The 25,656-nt window shown below is 39.2% G+C and overlaps 1 long non-coding RNA gene across 1 annotated transcript; it reads left to right on the forward strand.

The window, feature by feature from the left end:
* The first annotated feature begins 11,326 nt into the window (after positions 1-11,326).
* On the forward strand, positions 11,327-19,947 carry LOC121825817 (uncharacterized). Its single transcript, XR_006068168.2, has 3 exons — positions 11,327-12,684; positions 13,314-13,488; positions 18,645-19,947. It is a non-coding gene; the product is annotated as an uncharacterized LOC121825817 (long non-coding RNA).
* Positions 19,948-25,656: the final 5,709 nt, after the last annotated feature.

Consider the following 25,656-nt stretch of genomic DNA (forward strand, 5'->3'; position numbering starts at 1 on the left):
CAGAAATCTTGCAATCAGGACTGAGTTTTCATTTGTAGTTTCTGAGTTAAAGTCTGTTTCTCCTTCCATTTTCCTTCTTGGTTGAATTTAGTTCTTCACAGATTGTGTTAGGATCAACCACATAATCTCTGTCTTCAAAAATCCAACAAAACAGAACTAGAGAGATGCCTTATTGGTTAACAACATTTGCTGCTCTTGCAGAGGACCCAGATTTGGTTCACAATACCCACATAGTGCCATAGAAATATCTGAAACTCCAGTTCTGGGACTCTGGGGACTTAATACCCTCTTCTGACCTCCATGTACAATAGATATGCACATGGACACATGCACACATGCAGACAAAACAATCATACACATAAAATGAAGGTTTTCAAAGCAGGTAAAAATTGTTAATAAAATCTATCACACTACAATCCATGGAATTATATAGAAAGTATTTACAGCAATATTACTTATGACAACAAAGGCAGAAGGCCCATAAAGTCTATTAATGGATAGGTGAATGGATGGAGAAAACAAGAATATTGACATGCTTGTAATATATTCTATTCAATGTACAAAAGAAAAAATATATTAATGAATATAGTAAGATGGATAAACTTTGAAAATATTCTAAGCCAAGAAAGCCATACACAAAAGGCAGCATTTTGGATATTCTGAAATGTGCAAAACAGACAATACAATATAGATAGGGTGCTAAATAACCTCACCAAGATGCTGTAATTTGATTGTTGAATAACCCAAAAGCCTATGTGTTAAGGCATTGGTCCTTAGGATAAGGCTATTCTGAGAAGGGAAAACATTTAGGAGACAGGGAATTACAGAAGACCCTTCGGTCTCCTAAAGGGATTGTGGGACCTTATCCATTTTCTCTCTGCTCTGGTTCAAGATGTGTATATTTTGCTTATGCATATATTCTTGCCAGGATGTGCCACCATTTACCACTCTTGTTTCCAAAAGTATGTACTAAGTTACCATTTTTCTTGAGTATGTTTCTTGCCTCTGATTTTTGGTGTTAATAATGTGAAGCTGACTAACACACTAGGTAACAGAAAAAAGGGGAATTGACATTGTTAATGATGGTTATTGTGTAATATAACAAATGTACTGAATTACAATGAAATTTATACACTGAAATGGTACTTTAAATGGTCCATAAATCATACATCAGCAGCAAAGGAAGACATTACAAAAAAAGCTTCAGAAAAAAAAGAAGTTTCAGAAAAGATATTCCCTTTGGCATATAACATTAAAGGTACAGAACAAAGAAAGAATATTGAAAGCTGCAAGGGGGAAACACCAAGTATAAAGGTAGACCTATTAGAATAACAACCAGCTTCCCAATGGAAACACTAAATTCTGGGAAGACCATGGCCTGGACTGATGATATCTTGCATGTTCTAAGAGACCACCAATTCCAAGCCAGACTACTATCAATCACAATAGATTGAGAAAACCAATAGATGATAAAACCAATGTAAGCAGTATCTTTCTCCAAATCCAGCCATATAGAAGGCACTAGAGGGAAAACTCGAACCCAAAGAGGTTAACAACACCTAGGAAAACATAAAAACTAAATAATCCAAGATCAGAAAATCAAAAGAACAGAAACACACACACACACACACACACACACACACACACACACACACACGCACGCATACACACATGTGCAAACATACCACGACAACTAAATAACAAGAGTTAACAGTCATTGGTCATTGATATCTCACAACATCAATGTTTTCAATTCCCCACAGACTAACACAATGGACATGAAAATGCGATTCATCCTTCCATTGCATCTAAGTCACATACCTCAATGGGGTAAAGGATGGAAAAATATTCCACACAAGTGAACCTAAGACGCAAGCCATTTTCATATCTGACAAAATAGATTTCAAAATAAAACTAATCAGAAGAGATAGGGAAGGACACTACATACTCATCAAAGAAAAACTCCACCAAGAGGACATTGCAAGTCTTTAGCACCTATGAATCAAACACAAGGGCACCCACCACATTCATAAAACAAACAAACAAAAATCAACAAACAAAACACCACTACAGTTTGAATTACATGTTGATCCCAACACATTAATAGTTAAGAGACTTTAATACCTTCCTCTCACCAATAGACATCATCCAGACAAAAACTAAGCAGAGAAATACTGGAGCTAACTGATACTACAAACCAAATGGACCTAATAGATATTTACTGAACATTTCACACAAATACAAATGTATATATATATATATTTAACCTTTCTCATCACCTCATGGACCTGTATCCAAAAATGACCACATACTCAGATAAAAAGTAAGTCTAAACAGATAAAAGAAAACTGAAATAACACCATGCATCCTATCTGACAACCATGGAAAACAAAACAAAACTGGATATCAACAACAATTGAAAAAACAGAAAGCTTGCAGACTCATGGAAACTGAGCAACTCAGCACTGAATGAGAAAAATGGGTCAAGAAAGAAATTAAATACCTTATATGATTGAATGAAAATGAATACACAGCATACCCACACTTATGGAACACAATGAAGATGGATCTAAGATGCAAGTTCATAGCACTAAGTGCCTACATAAAAATTAGAGCGATTTCACACTAGTAATGTAATGGCACATGGAAAGCTCTAGAATGAAAAGAAAAAAATCACACCTAAAAGGAGTAGAGGGCAAGAAATAATCAAACAGGGCTAAAATAAATAAAATAGATACAGTAACAACAGAAATTTACAAAGAATAAAAGAAACAGCATTGGTTCAAATATTTATCCAAGTTAACTTAAGAGCAGAGAAGGAAAATAGTGGGGGAATAGTCTTGAACCCATTGGCACAGGAGAAGACTTTCTGAACAGAACACCATTAGCATAGGCACTAAGATAAAAAAGTTAATAATTGAAATTGGAAAGCTTCTGTATGGCAAAGGACACTGTCATTCAGACAAAATAGCAGCTTACAGAATGGGAAAAGATTTTTTTACCAACTATACATCTAATAGAGGACTAATATCCAAAATATATAAAGAGATTAAAAAACCCTAGATATCCAAAAGATAACCCAATTAAAAATGGGGTACAGATATTAACAGAGTATTCTCAGAACAGGAAACTGTGGTGATATATTGTATGCCCCAAGAAAACTTACCTGATGATCAGAGGACAGAACAAGCCACTAGATAAATATAGAAGCCAGGCAGTTGTGACACACCGCTTTGATCCTATCACTCAAGAGGCAGACAGAGATCTGTCTGGATCTCTGTGAGTTCAAAGCCACCCTGGACTACATGAGATTGACTCAGTCAAGGTGAGAAACAGAGCCAGGCAGTATGGCACACACCTTTAATCCCAGTACTTGGGAATCACACACCTTTAAACCCAGTGCTTGAGATCTCATGCCTTTGCTTGGGAAGCACACATGCCTTCAATCCTAGGAAGTGATGGCTGGGCAGAGAAAGGTATATAAGGCATGAGGAGATGTAAGACAAATTGCTAAACAGTCTTGTTAATAAAAAGCCCAGAACCAGATATTGGGGTGAAAGCTGGGAGATCAGTGAATAGATTAAGCCACAGCCACAAATTCTTGCCACTAGGAAATGCTCAGCCCAAGAGAGCTACTTTCTGTATACTCATGCCTTATATACCTTTCTGTGCCCTGCCATCTTACTTCCTTTTTCTACTCAGCTTCATCACTTCTTCTTTCTGCCCAGCTCTATCACTTCCTTTCTGTCTGTCCACACCTGCAGACCTCTATGGTTATCTAGTGCTGGGATTAAAGGTGTGTGTCACCATGCCTGGCTCTGTTCCCAGTGTGGCCTTGAACTCACAGAGATCTGGATGGATCTCTGCCTCCCGAATGCTAGGAATAAAGGTGTGTGCTACCATTGCCTGACCTCTATGTTTAACATAGTAGCTGGCTTTTTCTTCTGATCCTCAGCTAAGCTTTATTGGGGTGCACAAATAAAATATCACCACAAGGAGACAGACAGGCACTAGAAGCTTTTCAGGCTGAGGAGTCCTAGAGGTAAGAGGTGGCTTGCTCTTTTGTCTCTCTGATCTTCAGGCAAGCTTTATTAGGGTACACAATGTATCACCAAAGGAAACTAAAATGACTGCAAAACAAAGAAATGTTAACATCCTTAGCCATTAGAGAAATGCTAATTAAAACTTGGACATTTAATCTTACACCTGTGGAAAGAGATAAGTTCAATAACACAAGTGACAGCTCATACTGGTGAAGATACAGAGCAAGGGTAACACCCATCCATTGCTGATGAAAGTGCAAACTTTTGCAGCCCCTATGAAAATCAGTAGGGCAATTCCTCAGGAAGATGGAAATATATCTCAAAATCCTGCTATACCAGTCTCAGGTATGTATGAAAGGACATTTTATCCTACCAAAGAGACACTTGCTCAACTTTGATCATTGCTGTTCTATTCATAATAGCCAGAAATTGGAAACAACCTAGATGTTCCTCAACAGAATAATGGATAAAGAAAATGTGATACCTTTTACATCATAGAGTATTACTCAGTCATTAAAAAAATGAAACCATAAAATACACAGATAAATGGATGGAACTAAAAAAAGTCATCCTGAGTGAAGTAACCCAAAAAGATAAATGTGGTGTGTATTTGCTGATGTGTGGACAATAGATGTAAACTCAATGACAACCAAGCTACCATCTGTAAAACCATAGAGATAAGGTATAGAGCAAGTTTCTAGTGGGGGACAGATTTTGTTAGGAAAGAGAAATAGAATAGATAGTTGTGGATGGGGGTGGGTGGGAGGATAGAATGAGATCAAGTGGAGAGTGGGAGGGAAGAAGGGCATGATGGAGGGACTATGGAGAATAAGAGCTAAAATTACGGTCCATTTGAAGGCTAGTGTGGATACCTAAAACAGTAAAAGCTTCCTAATATATATGAAGGAAATCTAAATAAAATTGCCAAATAATGTGGGAGATTGAGCCCCAACTGGACATTCCTTGTCACCAAAGGAGGCTTGCACCACTAGGAATAGATTACATCTAATTAAATTATTGGCCAAAGGGCTTTCAGTGGTTACCTCTAAACAACCCAGGCTGTTAACAATAGTAAATTTTGCTTCCCACCAACTGATGACAAGTCCCCATTGCTAAAGACAACACTTACACAACTTATTGCACATGGAGAAGCAGAGATGGTGCCTACATAGAGCCTTCACCTCTATGTTCTAGTATCTTTGATACCAGAAGGTTCTATGCATGTCACCAAAGAAGAAACATAAACAGCAACCCAGCCACTGATCCTTTGATTTTCACTGGTGTTATGCCTACACTATATGGTAGTGCAATGGTGGCACAAAGCTTGTGTGAGTAACTGAACAATATCTGATTTAAATGAAGGCCCAATCCACAAGATGGAAACCATACCTGATACTGCTTAGTTGGCCAAGAATCTGTAACTAGATAGGCCATGGACCTATGGGAAAACCAAATACTACTTTTCAAAAACAAACAAACATAAAGAAAGAGAGAGACAGAGAGAGCAAGACAGACAGAGAGAAAGAAAGAAAGAATGTAACAATAAAATAAATCCTAATGACATTTTGCTATACTCATAGATTGCTCAGCCATATCAGAGAAGCTTCCTCCTGCAGCAAATGGGAACAAATACAGAGTCCCACAGCCCAACAATACGCAGAGAGTGAGAGACCTTGAGACACTCATCCCTAAATGGGCTGTCTCCATCAAATTCCTCCCCCAGGGCTCAGGGAACCCTGTAGAAGGGGAGGTAGAGAGAGTGTCCTTTGCATATGTATTATGGCTTCAGGTTTAGTGATTTTTATGGGCTTATTAGTGGGCAAAGGAGTGGGTCTCCGTATCTTGTGCCTTCTGTTGGGCTCTTTTCCTTCTGTTGGTTTTGTCCAATTCTAATGTGTTAGTTTTTGTTTTATCTTATTTTACTTTATAATTACATAAAAAGCCAATTATATATATAAGTAATATATATATGTGTGTATGTTATAAATCTCCACACAGGGGGGCAGGAGGGGGGAGAACAAGGGAATCCATGGCTGATATGTAGAACTGAATGGTATTGTAAAATAAAATAAAAGGAAAAAAAATAAAGGAACCTTTGCAAGACAAAAAAAAATAAATAAATAAATCTCCACACAAATACATAGAATATTATGCTGTGTAAAATACAGAAGTTATTATGCAGTTTATATACTATATATTATTATTATTAGCATAATTTTTATATATGTACTCTTGGCTTGGAAACGCATTCAAATTATAACTAACATGTTTGTTAAAGAGTTTCACTTCTTTAATTATCGTTGCCACGTTCCCACATTCTGTCATCATGATTTTTTTTTTTTTTTTTTTTTTTTTTGGTTTTTCGAGACAGGGTTTCTCTGTGTAGCTTTGTGCCTTTCCTGGAACTCACTTGGTAGCCCAGGCTGGCCTCGAACTCACAGAGATCCGCCTGGCTCTGCCTCCCGAGTGCTGGGATTAAAGGCGTGCGCCACCACCGCCCGGCTATCATGATTTTATGACATAAGGAGAGAAAATGCCTTAAGCAATTTACATGATTTGCTTGTAGAGCTTCCCATGGAATTAATTATTAAAACAGTATTCTATCTAAAAAAAAGATAGAAACTTCAGAATCTACACTAGATTTAGGTCTTTTGACCTTAGGCAGCAGAGACCAATCTAAAACCTGTCTGCTGTTAGCATTAATAAGATGGAAGAAGTGTGAACAAATGATTGGAAAACTGAGGGTATATCTCAGTAATAAAAACACATGCTTAGCATGTGAAGTCTTAAATTATATTCCACTCAGGAGGAAGAGCCAGGTGGATCTCTGAGTTTGAGGCCAGCCTGGACTACAGAGCTGAGATCCAGGACAAACACCAAAACTACATGGATTAACCCTGTCTTGAAAGACCAAAAAGAAACAACAACAAAAAAATCAAAACCAAACAAAACAAAAAAAACCCAAAACAAAGAAACTCCCACATTTTCAAAGAAACAACAAAGGAAAAAAATCCCAAATAAGGACTGGCTTATTGCACAGTTTATAGTTCAACACATTCCTGTGCCTCTATCAGTGTTTTAGATCTCAGGATCTGGTGACTTTGCATTTGATTTGCAAGCAAGGAGAGAAAAAAGTCGAATAATAGCTCCAAGCTATTTTTCCAGACAGTTGTGTTCTTTAAGACCAACAATGCAATACATGCAGGAAAATGTGTTCCCTACTATTGAAACAAAGTAAGCAGCTTATGTTTGGACAGGATTCTTCCTCCTCCCCATTTCAATGGCTATTTCAATACTTGAAGGTCATGAGTAGGATTTTCCTGTGAATCCAGGACAACAAACTTTTAATCTTGCTGGGGAGACCAGGTTCCTTATTACCAAGGAGAGAGAACTGGTTTTCTTAAGAAGACCATGGGTCACATTAGGAGCCATTTATTTTGGGGAGATCTTAAGACCCACCAAATGAGACTGTTAGACTTTGTACTTCTTGAGGAAACTCTTTGCTCCTGAAACTTCAGCATGTTAAACAGGCACAAGGCCATTCCTGAGAAGTTTGTCTAGGTAAGTGGAAAAAAGGGATTCTGAGGGTGGATCTGTTTATATTTGTTTGTAAATCTGCTATGTATTTTTCAAACATTTGTTCAATTTTAAAAACTTTATTATCTGAATTCCCATTTGTCTCTCAAAGCAGAGTTCTCTAATTTTATATAACATAGTGTCTAACTTCCCTAGAAACATTGTTTGACACTTTAAACTAGTACTTCAAAAATTTTAAAGTTTTTCATCAAATATAAATGTTTTTGGTTTTGTGCTCTGGGGTGACAGAGCATTTATAAATAGAGGCAGAATATGGGGGTAGAGGCAGAAGGGAGGATTCCAAGTTTGATACCTGAGCTATACAGAAAAACCTTGTCTAAGACAAAATAAACAAAAAACCCAAAACAAGAGCAGCAACAAACGCTGTCCCCCCCACCCACCCAAAAGAGTGGGGCAGGTGCTGTGGTGGGAAGGTTTAGGTATATAATCCCTACATTGAGGTGTGGAGTTGGCACGGAATGGAAATTACAAATTCAATCCTAGCCTTCACTAAAGAGAAATATTTTCTTGTTTTAAAATAAAAAGTAAAAATGGCATAGTGGCACAGTTTTGTGGTGTATGTCCATGCAAAATGCCATCACTCTGAGGGGGAGGGATGAAATATGGAGGGATGGCAAGTTTAAGCACAGTCTGGGATCTATATCATGATCTTCCTTTAAATGGCATGGTGGCTTAGTGGGCACTGTGTTGGCACAGGACTGTAATCCTATCACGGGGAAGTGGAAATAGGCAGAGGGAACAAAAACCATGAGGTTTGAATCAAATCTGGGCTAGGTAGAGAAACGTTGCCTTAAAAAAAAAAAGATGCAAACCCCCTGCTGAGAAGGGGGACTGCATGGTGACGCAAGAGTATTAAGACAACACTGATTGGTGGAGGTGGAGACACGAGAGTACAAATATCGCGAGATTGAGTATCGCTCCTGGGCTATATATAGCGAGGCTTTCTCACCAGGCCGAAAAGCCTGGAGGCTGCAAAGTGAGATGGAACACGGCGGTGTGTTAGAACATTTCTACAATTCCAGCCCTGTGAAATGGAGGCCTGAGGAGACAAGAATTGTGAGTGTCAGCTTTTTTTGACCTATGGAGAGAGACCTTATCTCAAAAGTAGTTAATTAAAAGCAAAAATGGCTATCTGTGTGGTGGGGGCAGGGCTGTTCTGCCCACACTGAGGTGAAGAGATAAGAGGAGGGTGCGATGCTCACAAGGTTTAGTTTGGGTTATATACAGAGACACTTTTTTGTGTGTTTTTTTCAAGAAAAAGAAACGAAACTTAGTAGAGCCTGGCACAGTGGCCATGACTGGCTGATGACTGGCTGATATTCTCACGTGTACAGGGGCTTGGCGGGACCCAAGAAAACTTCTAGCTACAACTGGCAGTAGTTCATTCAGTGTCACAATTGTGTAACTTCAATGTTGGGAACTGGAGATGAGAGGACATGAAGTTCCCTAGCCTGAGTGTCTCAAAAGGGAGGGAGGGGGGAAGATGAAAGGCAGAGGGGAAGAAGGAGGAGTGAGGAGAGAGGGAGGAGGAGGAAGAAAAGTGGGAGGAAGGGAAAGAGAAAGGGACAGGAGAATGGGAGAAAAAGGCGACAGAAAATCTGGCATGGTGCCTGGCCTTGTGGCAGGCAGTTGGTTGGCATACACACTTGTGCTATCAGAACTGGGAGAGGGAGGGAAGGGGAGGAGAAAGGAAGAAGGAAGGTGAAGAAAAGCTGGATGGAAGCAGAAGCAAGGGTCTTGAAGGCAGCATGTTTAGAAAGACAGTGAGTTTGAGCCCAGCCTGAGATACTTAGAAACACCTTCTCCCTGCCCCTCCCTCAAAAAAGTAAACCTGGCTTAGTTACAAGGTGACATGACAAGCAGTATGGTAGTGCTAGTTGGAGATGGTAGGGTACTTCCTGGGATGTATAAAGAAGTCTCACCTTATTTTCATTAGTAAACTAGGCATGGCGAGACGGTGGACAACATGATGGTGCTATGGTGGAGAGCTGAGTGTACAAATATGGTGAGATTGAGTATATATTGAGATATGGGAAATTTTTTTTAGAACGGGGTCTTTATATATCCTCTGGCTGGCCTGGAACTTGATTTATAGACAGGGCTGTGCCTTGAACTCAGAGATGTGCCTGCCTCTGCCTTCCAGGTGCTGGAATTAAAGGTGAGCACCACCACACCAGGCCGTGAGATTGTTTTGATAGAAATTTAAAAGTAAATCTGGCATTGAGGTGGCAGTGTACTGGCACAGTTCAAGCATCTCTATACTAGGAAATAGAGACTTGCGATGAAAATTGTGAGTTTGGGTCAAATAATAGGGCTCTTGTTAAAAATAATAATAAGGTGCTGGAGAGATGGTTCAGTGGTTAAGAGCACTGGCTGCTCTTGCTAGAGGACCAAGGTTCTGCTTCCCAGCATCCACATGGTGGTTCACAGCTGTCTATGGCTCCAGTTTCAGGACATCTGAGGCCCTCTTGTGCCTTCTTGGGCATCAGGGACTCACATGGTTAACATGTGTACATTCAGGCAAAACACATATACACAGAAAATAAAAATGAATTTTATAAAAGCTGCACATGGTGGCACACTTCTTTAATCTCAGCACTCAGGAGGCAGAGGCAAAGGGAATTTCTGTGAGTTTGAGACCCATCTGGTCTACAAAGTGAGTTCCAGGACAACAGGACCCCAGATATTACACCAAGAAACCTTGTCTTGAAATAAACAAAATGATGATGATGATGATGATGATGATGATGATGCAAATAAACTACAGTAGTTGCCAGCACAGTATTGGCAGAGGATTGTCTGTGTTATATGTGAAATCACACCTCAAAAAAAAAATAATAAACTGGGTGTGTTAACTAAGTGGGCAGCATGGATCCATAGGAGTGTTAACCAAGGATTCATTGATGGAGACAAGAGGGTACCATTATAGTGAGACTCAGCCCTACAGTGGGCTATAGAGACTTTACCTAAACAAGTGGTAGCAGGGGGAGGATGATGGGGAGGAAACTGAGTTCTAGTGAGATGGTGGACAGTGTGTTCTTATTGTCACTTTTCTGAGAAAGTTTCTCAAAATAAAGAAGGGAGTTGGGAGTTTAATCAGGAAGCTGGCTTGTTTGTCTGCTGGTGAATGGTGATAACAGGCCTCTAAGCCTTGGATGTATAATGACTTTGTCTCAGAAGAGAAAACAATTGAGGAGGAAGGGAGGGAGGAAGGGAGGGAGGGAGGGGGCTGGATGGTGCACATGATGGCACAAGGCTGCATAGTGTATTCCCTGTCTTCTGTAGGAGGCAGTGGGAGGATGCCATGATCTAGGCAGTCATGATTTGCAGAGAGATGCAATGTCAATGAAATACAAATTGTGTGTTGTATTATGAAATATGACCTTTAGTAAAATGTGTAATCTCATATAAAATGGAGAGTTACAAAGAAATTTTTTTTCAATATTTGGAAAGTATTTTAACACTGCTGGTTAAATTGCAGGATAAGTCAAAACATTACAATGCACAGTTAACAAGTGTTATAAACCTCATTGGGGAATGTTTTATATTTTTCATTTGCCAGATTTCTTGCTTTTTGATAGAGGACCAAATATAATTTCTGACATAGTACATGGTAGGTGTATCTATTCTTGTTAAGAATACTATCAACCATTTGTGGAAGGATTGCAGTTATTAAATTTTCTTTGCCTTAAAAATAGAATATATTTTGATTTTATTGACCATTTCTCAATTACTTTATGACCAGAGAAGCTTTGCATAAAAATATCTCCTTTTGAATTTTTTACTTTTATGATTTAATATATAATGTTTATAAATTTTCAATGGTAGTAAAGAAACCCTGTTGTCTGTTGTAGTTTAGAGTTTAATATATTAATATTTTTACACTGCTGATTATGTTGCTAGTTATTCTTATTTTTTGTATGTATGATTTGTCTTCTAGTGAGATAGCAATAGTAAAAGTCCTAAATTTGAGTTTTTGGTTTTGTTTCCTTATACCCTCCATAGTTTTTACTTCACAAAAGTTACTATTTGATAATAAACACTACTGTGGTTTGTTTACGTGTGTGCAGTTACAGGGCTCGCCTACATGTGTACACATGCATAGAAGTCAAATTCAGGTAAAGTTCCTTCAGAGCTGTCCACTTTGGTTTTTGTGCCTTTCACTGGGACCTAGGCCTCACTGAGTAATCTAGGCTGTTTGACACTCACAGGGATTCTCCTTTCTCTGCCTTCCCCGGGGCTGGGATAATTTGTTTTTACCACTATTCCCTGAATGTTTTATGTGGGTTTTGGGGATTAAAATTTACACACTGTACTGTCTACCCAATATGACAGCAAAATTTCCTGAATTTTACAGAATCATTATGCATTTGGGGATTCAACACTAAAATTGTTTTCTTGTCTTCATGTATTGGTGCGTGGATTTCTCTGTGCTGATCTGAGTATATTATGCTGTCTTGTTTCCATTTTTTAAAAATTTCTACTCTCCTTAATTTTGTTTGCTTTGTACAACTTTCTTCCTTTGTACTTGGGGAATTTTGAGGCTATGGAGAATAAAATTACTGCTTGCAATATTTTTCTTATTAAAGAGAGCTGAGTTTTGCTCTATGAGTGAAATTTGAAAGTATTTTACAGAAGCAGATTAATCTCATTTCCTTTAATTTATGTGAAGTCTATGCTTTCAATGTTTAGTCTTTTATTGTTATGCATTATATTTGCCATATATATCTATAAGTTGTGTAGTCTCCATTTTTATACACACTTACACACACATGCATACATGCACACAGAGATATTTTAGAAAAACTGCTTTTTTTAATTTTAGCACTTATCTTTGTTTTTGTGGCATTGTAAATAATAATAGTCTTATATTTTCATAAGTATTAGTTACTTCTGTCATTGCTCCAACCAAATACCTGACAAGAAGCAAATTAAAGAAGTGGAGATTTAGAAAATATTCAGAAAAATGTAGTCCTACCTGGCAGAGAAAGCATGGCAGCAGGAAAATGCACAGTATGGATCAACAATCAGGAAGCAGAAAAAGGTAAGTGATACTGTTTAGCTGACTTTGTATCTTATTTTATTTGTTTCCCTTTGTTCTTCAAGTTTTGGTGTCTGTGAACATGTTGTACATGTGTATATGGGGGTACACTTAGTGTATGGGTGCATGAGCCCATATGCAGAAGCCAGTGGAAGTACCTTTCTTCATCACTCTGAGCCATAATTTTTTCTTTTACAGATAGGGTTCTCATTGAACTAGAAACTCACTGTTTCAACTAGGCTGGTTGGTCAGCAAGCTCCTAGTATCTGCCCATCTCTGTCCTCCAATACAGAGATTGCAGGCATGTACAGTAATTTCTAATATTTTATGTGGGTGGAATGGATTTGAACTCATATCCTTACAATAAAACAGCAAGTGCTTTTACCAACTGAACCATCTTCTCAGCCCCATGCTTTCTAACTTGTTATTCATTTTGAGTCCCCAATCCTCTGGAATGGTGCCATGTACATTTAGTATAGATCTCTTCTCAGTTTCTGTGGAAATGCCTTCACAGACATGCCTAGAGGTGTGTGTCTTAGGTAACTTCAAATACAGTTACCTATTTGTGTCATTTATATTTTTCTTTTTTAAAAAATGTTAAATTATGTGTATATGTATGCATCTCTGTATAGGTATATGCCCTTGAATGCAGGTGCCTTCAGAGTCCAGAAGAGGGAATCAGATACCCTGGAAATTGAGGTACACAGATATCACAGTGAGTGACCTGACATGGGACCCAAACTGATCCTCTGTAAGAGCAGTACACAGTCTTAACCACTGACCGATTGCTCCAGATTCAATTTTCAGGTATTACTTTTTGTTATTTAGCTTTTGCCTGTTGTTTTCTTAGTCATTTATTGATTGCCTTAATTTTGCTTTGTCAGTGTATATATTAACATTTATATATGAATCATATTTATGGAAGGAGTTTCTACTATAAGCCAGAGAACTTACCAAACATATTCTAAAACAGCTATAGCAATCATATGTTATTCTTTCTCTGGTTGTTTTGCCCTTTTTTTGTTGTTTTTTTTTTTGTTCCTGGGTGTTTTAGTTTTTAAATTACTATCTTCCATTCACCCACTTACCTGTTCATGTTCCTACCTTGTTACCTCCCTGCCTGCTTTTAACCTTAGGCCTTTTACTAGATTTTAGTGTACTGAATGGATGGAAAGAGTTTCCTACATCTCTTTTGTCCCACCTTCTCTTGTCCCTCTCTTTTTCCTCTCTCATAGTACTTCTGCCATTTATGGTCCTAAACCTTCCCTTCTATTTTTGATCCTCTTTCTCTCTTCTTCCTCTCCTATTCCCTCTTCCCTTCTCTCTCTCTCTCCAGCTTCTTTCTTCTCCTCTTCTCCCTTTCTCCCTCAACTCTGCTCACCCATTTTCCTTCAATTATAATTTTCCTCCCTTCTCCCATTTCTTGTTTCTCTCCCTCTGGTCTTCCTCTCTCCTTCCATCACCTCTCCCCCTCTGACCTTCTCTCTTGGTTCCCTCTCCCTTTCCCAGTCCTTATTTCCCCTTCTCCTCTTCCTTTTTCACCTCCCTCTACACCTCCCCTACCCTTACAATATCTGTACATTCTTCTTCTCCCACCTCAGCTGTCATTTTCCTGTTTCTGCCTTATTTGCCTCAACCTCTTCGTATCTTTTCCTCCCTTACTCTCCCCTCCTACATCTTATACTTTTCCTCTCTTCTCACCTTTCCTCCCTCTCTGCTCACCCTCAAACTGTAGTCACCCTCTCCTGTCTCTTCCTTCTGCTTCCTTTTATCTCTCCTTACTCCTCTCCTCACTTATTCTCCCATTCTTCTACTTTTTATTCCCACCCTCCCTATACCTCAGATTTCTCTCTTCTTTCCTCCTCTCCTCCCCTGCTTCTCCCTCTCCCTATTCAGCTTCCTTACCTTTCTCTATTCTTCCTATATTGATTTCCTATACTTTCCCTTCCTCTCTTTCTCTCTACTTTTATCATTATCCACTCTCCCTTTCTGTTTCTTCTCTCTCCTCACTATTCTCTCTCCATTTCTGCTTTCTCCTTTTTCCTTCCATTTCCCCTTCTTCCCATTCCATCTCCCTCCATTTTCCTCTCCCCTTTCTCATTTACCCCCCACTATCCTTCTTGTCCCTGCACCCTTCCTTCTTTTCTGCTTTACTCCCTCTGTCCAACCTCCTGTTGCCTTCTTCCTCTCCTAATAATCTCCCTAGCCTTGCACTCCCTTTTCTCATCAATCTATTACATCCCATGATCCACTCCCCTCCTTCCTCCCTTTCCTCTCCTTAGTCCTTGCCAGGTTCCTCTCAACACATTTTATCCACCTCCATTCCCCCTCCCCCTTTTCTTTCTCTCCATTTTTCCTTCCATATTCCCTCCCCTTCCTCCTGTCCCTTCACTCTTCCCCTCTCAATCTCTTTTGTTTCTTTCTCCTCTATCCTTCTTATTTCTAATCTTCCTCTCATTTTCCCCTCCCTCTACTCCCCTCTCTCCTCTTCTACTACTCACCCATTTCCTCCCTTCTCCAACACTATCCTGGCTTCATCTTCCTCCCTATGCCCTCTCCTTTGACTCCCTTTGCTTCTCTATCATCTCTTCACCTTTCTATCTCTCTTCATCTCCACCTACTTTTCTCCATTCTCATTCTTGTCCTCCTTCCTTACAGCTCTCCTTTCTCCCTCTCTCTCTCTCCTTCTGCTCTCCCCCTTCCTCTCTCATTTCATCATCTTTGTTTCCCTTTTATCTCTTTTCCCCCACTCTAACTCTCCACTTCTCTCTTTTCCTGTCTCTACCCCAGGCACCTCCTACCTTCTCTTTGTCTCTCTTTCCCCCTCTTCTTCTCTTTTCCCTTCTTCTCTTCATCTCCTATCCTTCTCCATCTCTTTTTTCCTTTCCTTCTACCTACTTTCCTCACTCCTTCACTTCATTGTTTTATAGTCTTTTCTTCCTCTTCTCATCATGTTTTCAACTGCCTCTTTTCTCTTCATCCTTCCTCCCCTCACCTTCCCAGTTTCTCCTCCCCTACCCTATCTCTCTTTCCTCTTTTATCCCTATTACTTTTCTTCTTCCTTCCCCCTCACTCTCCTACTTCTCTACTCGCATTTCTTGCTCTCTGTTTATTTCCTCTTCTCCTTCCCCTTCTCCCTTTTCCTTCCCCTCTCCATTGTACTGTCCTCCTTCTGCCTTCTTTCTTCTCTTCTTACTTTTATTTTCCCTTGAATATTCCCTTGCCTTATTCTTTCTGTCCTCTCACTCTCTTCTTGTGCCTGTCTGTTTCCCCTTCTGTCTCCCTTTCTTAACCCTCCTCTCCCATTTCTTCTTTATGTATTCTCTTTTTCCTCTCCCTCTCCCCATCTCCTTCAGCCTCTCCCTGCCCCATTATTTACTATTCTTTCTCTCTTCTCTTCATTGCCCCTCCCCTGTTCCTCCCACTTCTCATCTCCTCTTCCTATTCCCTGACTCAGCTCTCTGCTGTCTTCCTCTGCTCTCTCTCCTCATTAGCCAGTTCCCTCCCTCCCCCAGTCATCTATCCTTCCTCTTCTCTTCTCCATTCCTACCTCTGTTCCTTATCCCTCTCACTTTTGTCCTTTCCCCTTAGCTTTTCCATTTCCTTTCCCCCTCCCTCTCTTTCCCTGTCCTTCCCCTTGCCCCTCTCATTTTTTCTCCTTGCTGTTCTTATCAGTTATCATCTCATGTTCTCTCCTTCCTCATAACTTCCTCTCTTCCTTGAGCTTCCTCCCCTTTCTCTTTCCACCCCTCCCTCCTCTACCTCTCCTACCCCTCTACATTCCTTCTCCCACTTCTATCTTTTTACACTTCTCTCTTCTCTTTTTCCTCCTCTCTCTTCTGTCATTTCCCCACTCCTTTTCTTCCCCCTCTGTTCCTCCCTCCTTCCTAGTTTCCTTTCCACTAGCCCTCTCTCCATTTCCTCCATGGCCTTGTCTTCTACCTCCTTCTCCTTAACGTCCCTCCCCTCGCCCTCATTACCCTCTTACCTCTTTTCTGCCTCCCTCTACCGCCTTCTCCCTTCCTTTTTTTTCATAACCTCCCTATCCTATCCCTTACCTTACTCCTATCCCAACTCCTTCCCTCCTTTCCTTCTAACTTTTCCCTGTTTCTGCTCACTGTCTTTCCCTCTCCCTATCATTTGTCTCTCTTGTTCTTCATGTCTTCTCTGTCCCTTCCCTTCTTATTCCCTTCCCTTTTTCTTTTTCCCACCGTCTTTGTTTCATTCTATCTCGCTCCCTCCTTCCCTCCTTCTTCTCTCTCTTCTTCTTCTGCCCTCCCTCTCTCCGTCCTGTTTTCTATCCTTGGTCTTTTTCTCTCTCTTCTTCTCGAGAGCTCTCCTCAGTCCTCTTTCCCTCTCCACTACCTTCCCTTTCTCTCCTCCAACCTCCACTTGTCTTCTCTTTTCATGTCTTCTCTCTGTCCCTATCTTGTCCTTCCTCTCGCCATTCCTTCTGCTTTCTCTTCAACTTTCAAATACTCTCTTTCCTGTTACTTCTGCCCTACCCATTCATTTTCTCTGTCCTCCTCTTTCCTTAATCACTCTATCAGCCTCCATGAACACTAATTTTTGTCCCCATTCTCTCCCTCTAACCCACCCCTCTCTCTTATCTTCCTACTCTTTCTTATTTCCTGTCTTACTCACTCCTCTCCCTGTTTCTTCTCTTTACTTTGTGTCTCTCTCTCCATTCCTTCTTTTCCTATCTAGTCACTTCCCTCCTCCCTCCTCTTGCTCTCTCTCTTCCGTTACCCTCTTCCTTCCTCTTTTCTCTTACCCTTTCCCTCTCTTCTCCCTGTTCTCCCCCCCTCCTCTTCCCTCACCCTCCCTCTCCTTCATCTTTTGTACCTCTTTTCTACTTCCTTATCCTCTCTCTATCACTTTCCCTTCTTTGTTCTCTTTCCTCTCCTTTCTGCCAACTTCTCTGTTCCTTTCATCCTCATCTCTACCTCCCATCTCCTTCTGCCTAATCTTCCTCATTTTCCCCTCCCTCTCCCTGTAGTTTTCCACTTCCTTTCTCTTCCCTTTTCTGGTTGTCTTTAGCTACCTTAAATGCACCAAAAGATGGATACACTCTGAATGTAAGGCGTCTTTTATAATATTCCATACAACTCTTTAAAAAATTATAAATTTTAGATACTGTTACTTAATTTCACCCATGGAGAAAAGTGATATATTTTAGACTGTGATGGAGCACACCAAAGTTTATGAGAAAATTTCAGCTACTTAACCAGGCTTGCAGAATTCTAGCTTCGTCCACAATCAGAAAAGTCTTTTGATACTACTGTATAATTTATTTGAGGGGTAATGATATTATGTTCTGATGACTGATGCAATAGTAAAAATTACCATGAAGTATTTTTTTTAATCACCAATAACCTCAATGACAAAAAATTACTGGAATTACTAGTGATTTGAAAAGTTATTTATTCATATCGGACATATAGCCATAGGTGGAAAATATTATCATTTAAAAGGGGGTTTTGATTTATATATCACAATAATATGATACTATCATAAGATTCCAAACAAAATAATAATTTCTAAAGACTGATTTTTTTCTGTCAATAATGTGTGTATGTTTGTGTGCATGTGCATATATGTGTACTTTGTGACAGTCTCTCTGTGTGATCTAGTACTTCATATATAGATCGAAATGATCTCTTGAATAAGCCTCCTGTATGTTGGGATTACCATACCTGGATACAGCTTGAGTGGTCTGTTTTAATTCTTGTGTGTCACTGTGAACAAATTAATTCCTCCTTAAGTAAATATGATTTGAAATTTCAAGGAAGCACTGCAGTTAATATCCTGGGTCTTGGAATTATAATTTAAAGGAATAGTTATTTGAACTGTGTTGTTTTTGTCAAAGTTATGAAACCTAATTAACTGTATAGCATCTTCAAATTTAAGGAACTTAATTTCTACTATTCTGCATGCTGATTTAACCCTTGTAATCTTGTTAGCACTCAAATGTCCTGGCCAGCGGGATATTCAGCAGAGACCCTAGAAGAGGGAATGGTGAATGAATGGACAAGAGACACAAAGAATTGGCAGCAAGACAGTGTTATGATCAAGCTGCAAAATTTTATTTTTCTCAGGTGGGTTTTATAGTAAGCAGACCAGGAAAGTTTCTTTGGGAAAAGATCAGGGGACTGTTGAGTTGCCAAGCAACCCAACCAAGCAACCTAACCACAAAACATTGTTACTAGTGGTCACTGTAGCAGAAAGATAAGGAAATGTTAAGTTATTTTCTAATAACACAGGACTTGTCCAAGCATGTCAAAAGTGTCTAGTTAGTGGTTCAATACTGGACAACAGAAAATTAACTCAGGCAGGCAATATGGCATGGCTCTTGAAATTGTCCTTGGCACTCAAATGCTTCATCTTTAAATTATCAAACCTTTTATCTCAAATACCTTGCTTAATATCTACTTCATATTCCACAATGCTTGAAATGCCCTGTGGTATACTGTTTCTTTTGTTGTCCCTTGGTCTATCATCTGATTCAGAACTCATAAACCTGGGTTGACTTCTTTTGTAATGTCCTTGTTGTTGAGGACTACTTGCCTATTTATAATTTAATTCTTTTCATACCATTTTCCACCTGTTAACCCTAGAGCAATTCTGTCCTAACATGTGGACTCGAAATACGTAATCTCACTGTGTAGCATTGATGGTGACTTTTTGTGTGCTTTCTTTTCTATATTACAGCATAGTTTCTCTATACTTTATTCTTTCAAGACTCCTAAATGACTTTTACAACTTCATTTGCCATTCTGCTATACTTCTTCAGTCAAACCTACTTGATCATCACTTCTGAATCAATTTCTGTCTTCCATATCATTGCTCTCTCCTTGTTATTATGGACTCATCATTTTGACCAATGTGTAGGTGAAATGTGACTTTTTTAATGGATCCTTATCTAGACTCCACACTTAAAATGATTTACGTTTCTCAAATACTTTGTTTATACTTTTGAAAAGCATTTCTGTTATTGACCTTCTGAATTATAAGTATGCTTAATATAATTTCATTATACTACAACACAGATTTGAGTCTCTTGAAGAGATAGATTGATTCATAAGTGATTATCAAGTAGATTTGACTGAAGCAAAAATATAGTAGAGTGGCAAATGAAATATGAAAGGCAATTGGGAGTCTCGAAAAAGCAGACATGTAGACGTTTTCTGAAATACAGAATTGCTAATCTAATTTGTTTGGTATCTGCAGCACCTAATTTAATGCCTAACATAGGCTGTTATTCAGAAAAAAAGGAAAAATAAAAAAATGTTAAGTAATCCCCAGATTCAGTCCTCAACACCACAAAAGAAAGAGAGCAAGAACACAAGAGGACACATGGGCGAGCTGGGAAAGGGGTGGGAAATGGAGATGGGAGAATGGAAGTGGGAAAATGTTTAAAAATACATCATTTAGAGAACAAAAATTACATTCTGGGGAGAAATGCAGCTTGGTCAAATTCATAAAAACAGGACCTCAGCATAAATTACCATCATATTAATAACTTTCCCTGTGTTAAGGAAATAAAGGTAATGTAGAAAAACTGTCTCAATGCAAACTGGTATAGCCTAAATGAGCCAGATAGCAGTTTGCATTGAGGACTGAATCTGGGGACTTGTATACAATAGGCAGATTATCTACTGCTGTACTGTATTTCCAATTCATTTTGTTACTTTCTATAAATTTTGAGACAGGATTCTGGATGAATCGCTCCGAGTAACCTTGAACACACAGTGTAGCTCAGGCTGAATTTGAATCTGAGAGCTAATTGTTAAGCTTCCCAATTAGCTGGGATTATAGCCTATAGCCACCAGATTCCACCTTAAGATCTACCTTCTTAGCAACTCAGAGTTATGCAGCTTACAAAAATTTCTGTTTCTGAGGACCATTATTGTGAAATATGGTTTCCACTTGCCTTATATATGCCAATCAATGATTTCTTCTTGTTGTTTCATTCTCCTGTTATTTATGTTTTTATTTTGTAACTTGATAAAAGTGTATCAATACCCTAAACAGAAGAAAAAATTTATTTTTATTTGAAGATACTTTAGCTATAACAAGTCAGTAGTATTTTTTTTCTAGAAGAGTAGAGCACATTGTGATAAGTAAGGCTTTTTTGTCAGCCTAGCAACTTCCTTCTGCCACTATAAAAATCATTTCCCTAGTCCACACTTAAGAATTGCTAAGAAGAAAAATGTCACTTTAATGAGCAGATTGAATGAGTCATGAGCTTAACATTTTCAGAATTAAATATATAGTAAATAACATCAATCCAACATATCTTTAAAGAAACCATAGTTTCCTAGGTCAAAATACAACCAGAATATCTTCAAAAAACAAATTGGTACATAAATGTGCTGTCAGTGAGATTCTATTTTTTCCTCACATCCACAGTACTGTTTTTTAAGCCCAAGTTGAATATTTCACTATGGCAACATGAAATAAATTACCCTGCATCAGCCTGAAATAGAAAAATTCTAACATATATATGATATAGTAAGCAAAGACATCAGTATAAAGTGTCAAAGAGAAAAGATCTCTTGTTGATTATTTGCTGCAGCCTGGTTTGAAAAAGGAACTGTTTTGGCTCAGGACTAGTGCTGCCTTTCCATCTCACATTCTCTCCCATTAATAAGATACCACAATGCTGAGATTTCTTTACTGTACTTGCCACATATTCCACACTAAAAATACATTTATTATTACTTAATATACTTAACAAATTATATTTAAAGTGGAGAGGGTCCTGGATTTTATCTTGCAAATAAAACCTATCTGAAGGGAAATACTGACTATATTCCTATTTCTGGGAGTCAGAAAATGCATGTGTCCTCTCCTCCTGCCGGCTCCTAAAGCCAGACACTTAAAAGACATGTTAGAGACCAGACTATTCCCTTTTGGCACCTTTCTATCATTATCTGCCTTCAGTTGTTAATACTATCATCCTAGGCTCAGCCCTTTTTTGTCTGGGTGTTTGTAGTAGCTTTCTTAGTGGTCTCTATGCTTCTTAACCTTGTATTCATATCCTCCAAGCTGTTCGAAGTCTTTTCTCTACTGTCTTCCCCCATCTCCTCTGCACATTGTTTTCTAGCCATTCTTGTATGCTATTTTATTTCTTATTTCTGTCTTGATTACAGTAGCTTAGAATAATCAACCCTCTCATGTTTGCCTGGAACTATATTCCTACTCTACTTCACCTGATCACTTTACTTTAAAGGCTCCAAGGTCTCCAACAGTAAAAGCTGTTTCTTATTACTGTGCACTTTGTCAGCTAATAAGTCTTCAACACTGCTTTTCTCATACTCAGAACCTTTCTAAGAACACTGCAGTGGGTTAGTGTTAATTTGTCAGAGAAAATCATAGTGCTAGAAGGCTTTATAGTGATACATGCTGCTTTGTCCATGTAACAAAGTCATCACTGTTGAAGGCAGAGTGCCCTTTTGCCAGGACTTTGTTGAGGAGTCAAGAGATAATGCTGGATCCAAAGTACAGGCTAATGCAGCAGGAGAAAGTGGATGGGAACTTGGAGAAAAGTCTCAGTAAGGTTTTTATCTTTATTATTTTTCATTTACCTAGATTTGGAAAACTGGAAACCTCGTTTGCCAGTATATATGAAAACTGAGGCAAATACCATAGCTTGTTGTAAAATAAATTCCAGTATGAAGAACACAGGAGGAAAAGCTATCCTTTTTAATAGTATGTGGCTATAATTTTTTTAGCAAGCTATATAAAGAAGGAGTCCAATTGACAGAGTCAAAGGAGAGTCACCATTAAGATTTTAAATTCAGCTTTTAGTTGGAAGCATGGCTTAATATTAAAAAGATAACCATAGAAAAACATTCTGCTTCTTCATATATCCTCTACCTTTAATGCACCTTTGAATGTGGGCAATCTTTAAGAATCAGGTTATAGATGTATGCTTTATTTCCTTTAATAAGGCTTCTGGGCATCATCTAAAAGAGTAACTTTCAACTCTGGCTACAGTTTAAATTCACCTGGGCAATGTATAAGAAATTTGGATATCTAAGACCCAGCCCAGAGCTTCTAGTATGGTATGGAGGAAGACCCTGAACTATGGTATTTTCTCAACTCTACCCTGTTGCTAGAGTTTTCTTGCCTTGCCCACAGTCAGGACAAATCTCTGTCACCCGCCAGTCCCACAGCCGCTCAGACCCAACCAAGCAAACACAGAGACTTATATTGCTTACAAACTGTATGGCCGTGGCAGGCTTCTTGCTAACTGTTCTTTTATCTTAATTAATCCATTTCCATAAATCTATACCTTGCCACGTGGCTGGTGGCTTCCCGGTGACTTCACATGCTGCTGGTCATGGCGGCGGCTGCAGTCAGTCCTTCTGCCTTCCTTGTCCTTTTATTTCTCCTCTCTGTTAGTCCCGCCTATCCTTCCTGCCTAGCCACAGCCGATCAGGTTTTATTTATTGATCAATCAGAACAACTTGACATACAGACCATCCCCCAGCACAGCCAAGTGCAGACCATCTCAGACACCTGCACTCAGGCTCATGGTCCTAATCATCCTCTATGTGGACCTGCTGGGTAACGCCACAAAGAACCCAAGAAGGGCTCCCACAGGACATACAGAACATCCCACAGCACTTCCCCTTTTTTTAAAAAAAAAAGGAAGGTTTTAACTTTTACACATCTTTAAAGCCAGCTTGGTATATTTGGGAATTTGGGCGTAGCTTCTCTTACTACTTCCTGCTGGAGGGGGGCGCAGTATCTTATGGGGATACAAAGAAAATTTTAGGTTCATGGAGTAGTCCGTGAGGCTGTATCGTCTGAGCCAGTTGCCTTAAAACGATTCTGGATGTTGGATCATCTGGGCCATGGTGTCATCGGAGACCTTTCAGGGGGTCTTGGCTGGTCAAACCTGATGTATCTTAATCTGGAACAAATCCATAGCCTCTGGCTTTCTGTAGAGACAAAAACAGAGCCTCTTTTCCAAAGCAACATATCCTTACATCTAAATTTTGAAGTCAAGGTACCTTTAAAATATACATTTTGGCATAACTCAACAGCCTTTGCAATCAAATGTTTTTCTTCAGCTACAAATATCAAAGAGAACATAATCCAGATTCTCTGTGTGATAGCCATCTTTATGTGGCTTATTTTTTATATTACTTTTACTTTCTCTTTAAAGACTTTATTTTTTTAAACTTTCTATTTCTTTATATAACTGTCTATGTTCCTTTTCCTCTCTCTTCCAAGCCTATGTACATTTTTACACACATTGTAAAGCATTTAAAGTCTTGTTCCATCTGAATCTGTCTTATTGCGAACTTATTGCTTTAAACTGTAGCCTTCTAAGCCTGAAATGGCTCTGTGGCTGCTGGCTCCGCCCCCTTCAATTTCCCAACTTGGCGGTGGTACGTTTTCCACCAGCTCTGGGAGCCATCAAGTCTCAGAAATAGTGGGTCTACACTTTTATCCAAGCAGCGTGTAGCCCAGAAACCTCTTTTTTTGTTTTGTACTAGCAAAGGCTAAATCCACCACGCAGCTTAATGTTCCATTTGCAGAGGCCTCATTCCCGCCATACTGCAGGTCAAGCGCACACGCCAGGAACCCGCCAGTAACTCAAACCGGCAGCTGCTGCTCATTTGAGAGAGACAATTAAGAAGCTGTTTTTAGTTCCATTTTAGAATCTTTTTTCTCAAGTTTTAGGTGGAAACTCTTGCCAACACGTTGGGCGCCATTTGTTGCTAGAGTTTTCCTGCCTTGCCCACAGTCAGGACAAATCTCTGTCACCCGCCAGTCCCACAGCCACTCAGACCCAACCAAGCAAACACAGAGACTTATATTGCTTACAAACTGTATGGCCGTGGCAGGCTTCTTGCTAACTGTTCTTTTATCTTAAATTAATCCATTTCCATAAATCTATACCTTGCCACGTGGCTGGTGGCTTCCCGGTGACTTCACATGCTGCTGGTCATGGCGGCGGCTGCAGTCAGTCCTTCTGCCTTCCTTGTCCTTTTATTTCTCCTCTCTGTTAGTCCCGCCTATCCTTCCTGCCTAGCCACAGCCGATCAGGTTTTATTTATTGATCAATCAGAACAACTTGACATACAGACCATCCCCCAGCACAGCCAAGTGCAGACCATCTCAGACACCTGCACTCAGGCCCATGGTCCTAATCATCCTCTATGTGGACCTGCTGGGTAACGCCACAAAGAACCCAAGAAGGGCTCCCACAGGCATACAGAACATCCCACAGCACTACCCAGATGATTTTTACATGCAGTGAGATAGAATACTATTGGTTTAATCCTGTAATTGACCTTTTCCTACTAAAGATTCAACTTATACTTTTTAAAAGCTACCCATCCCATAAAAAACAGATGTGCCCTAATTACCTAAAGGCCAGCTGTTTGCATCTGCTATGAAGTCAACTCTAGAAGTTCTTAGAGACTGTACATAATAGACCAGATGGCTGTGGGTTCTGTGGTATGCACATAGCAGACACAGTGCTGATCCATCTTTAGTCTCATAGAGGACTTTGTAGGTAGTGGTTCCTTGTAAGATGGGATCTTACACTTGGTCTAAAATGTGAGTTTTCTTTTTTCTTTCTGAGAAAAATACTGTTGGAAATACATTCTTGGAATTCAGTCATACTGTTGTAATTCAATAATATAATGGTTTTCCAAAGAATGAATGGATTCCAAATTGACTATATGAGTATATTCATATTTATCCTACTTTCAGCAATAAGCATAGATTTTAAAGTAATATTAATTGTTGCCAACAAATAATTTTATATATGTAATTTTTCCTTCACCTTTTCTGAAAATGATAGTAAGAATAAGACCAAAGGAACACTTCGTTATTTTTTTGTCATCTGATATTAAATAATGCCATTCTGGCATGGGAATCTGATCTCCTGGGATTTTATACTTAGTAACTGAAAGGACCAAGTCATCCAGCAGAGAAAATATCTCCATT

Source organism: Peromyscus maniculatus, chromosome X (assembly GCF_049852395.1).
Source record: "Peromyscus maniculatus bairdii isolate BWxNUB_F1_BW_parent chromosome X, HU_Pman_BW_mat_3.1, whole genome shotgun sequence".
Classification (NCBI taxonomy): domain Eukaryota; kingdom Metazoa; phylum Chordata; class Mammalia; order Rodentia; family Cricetidae; genus Peromyscus; species Peromyscus maniculatus.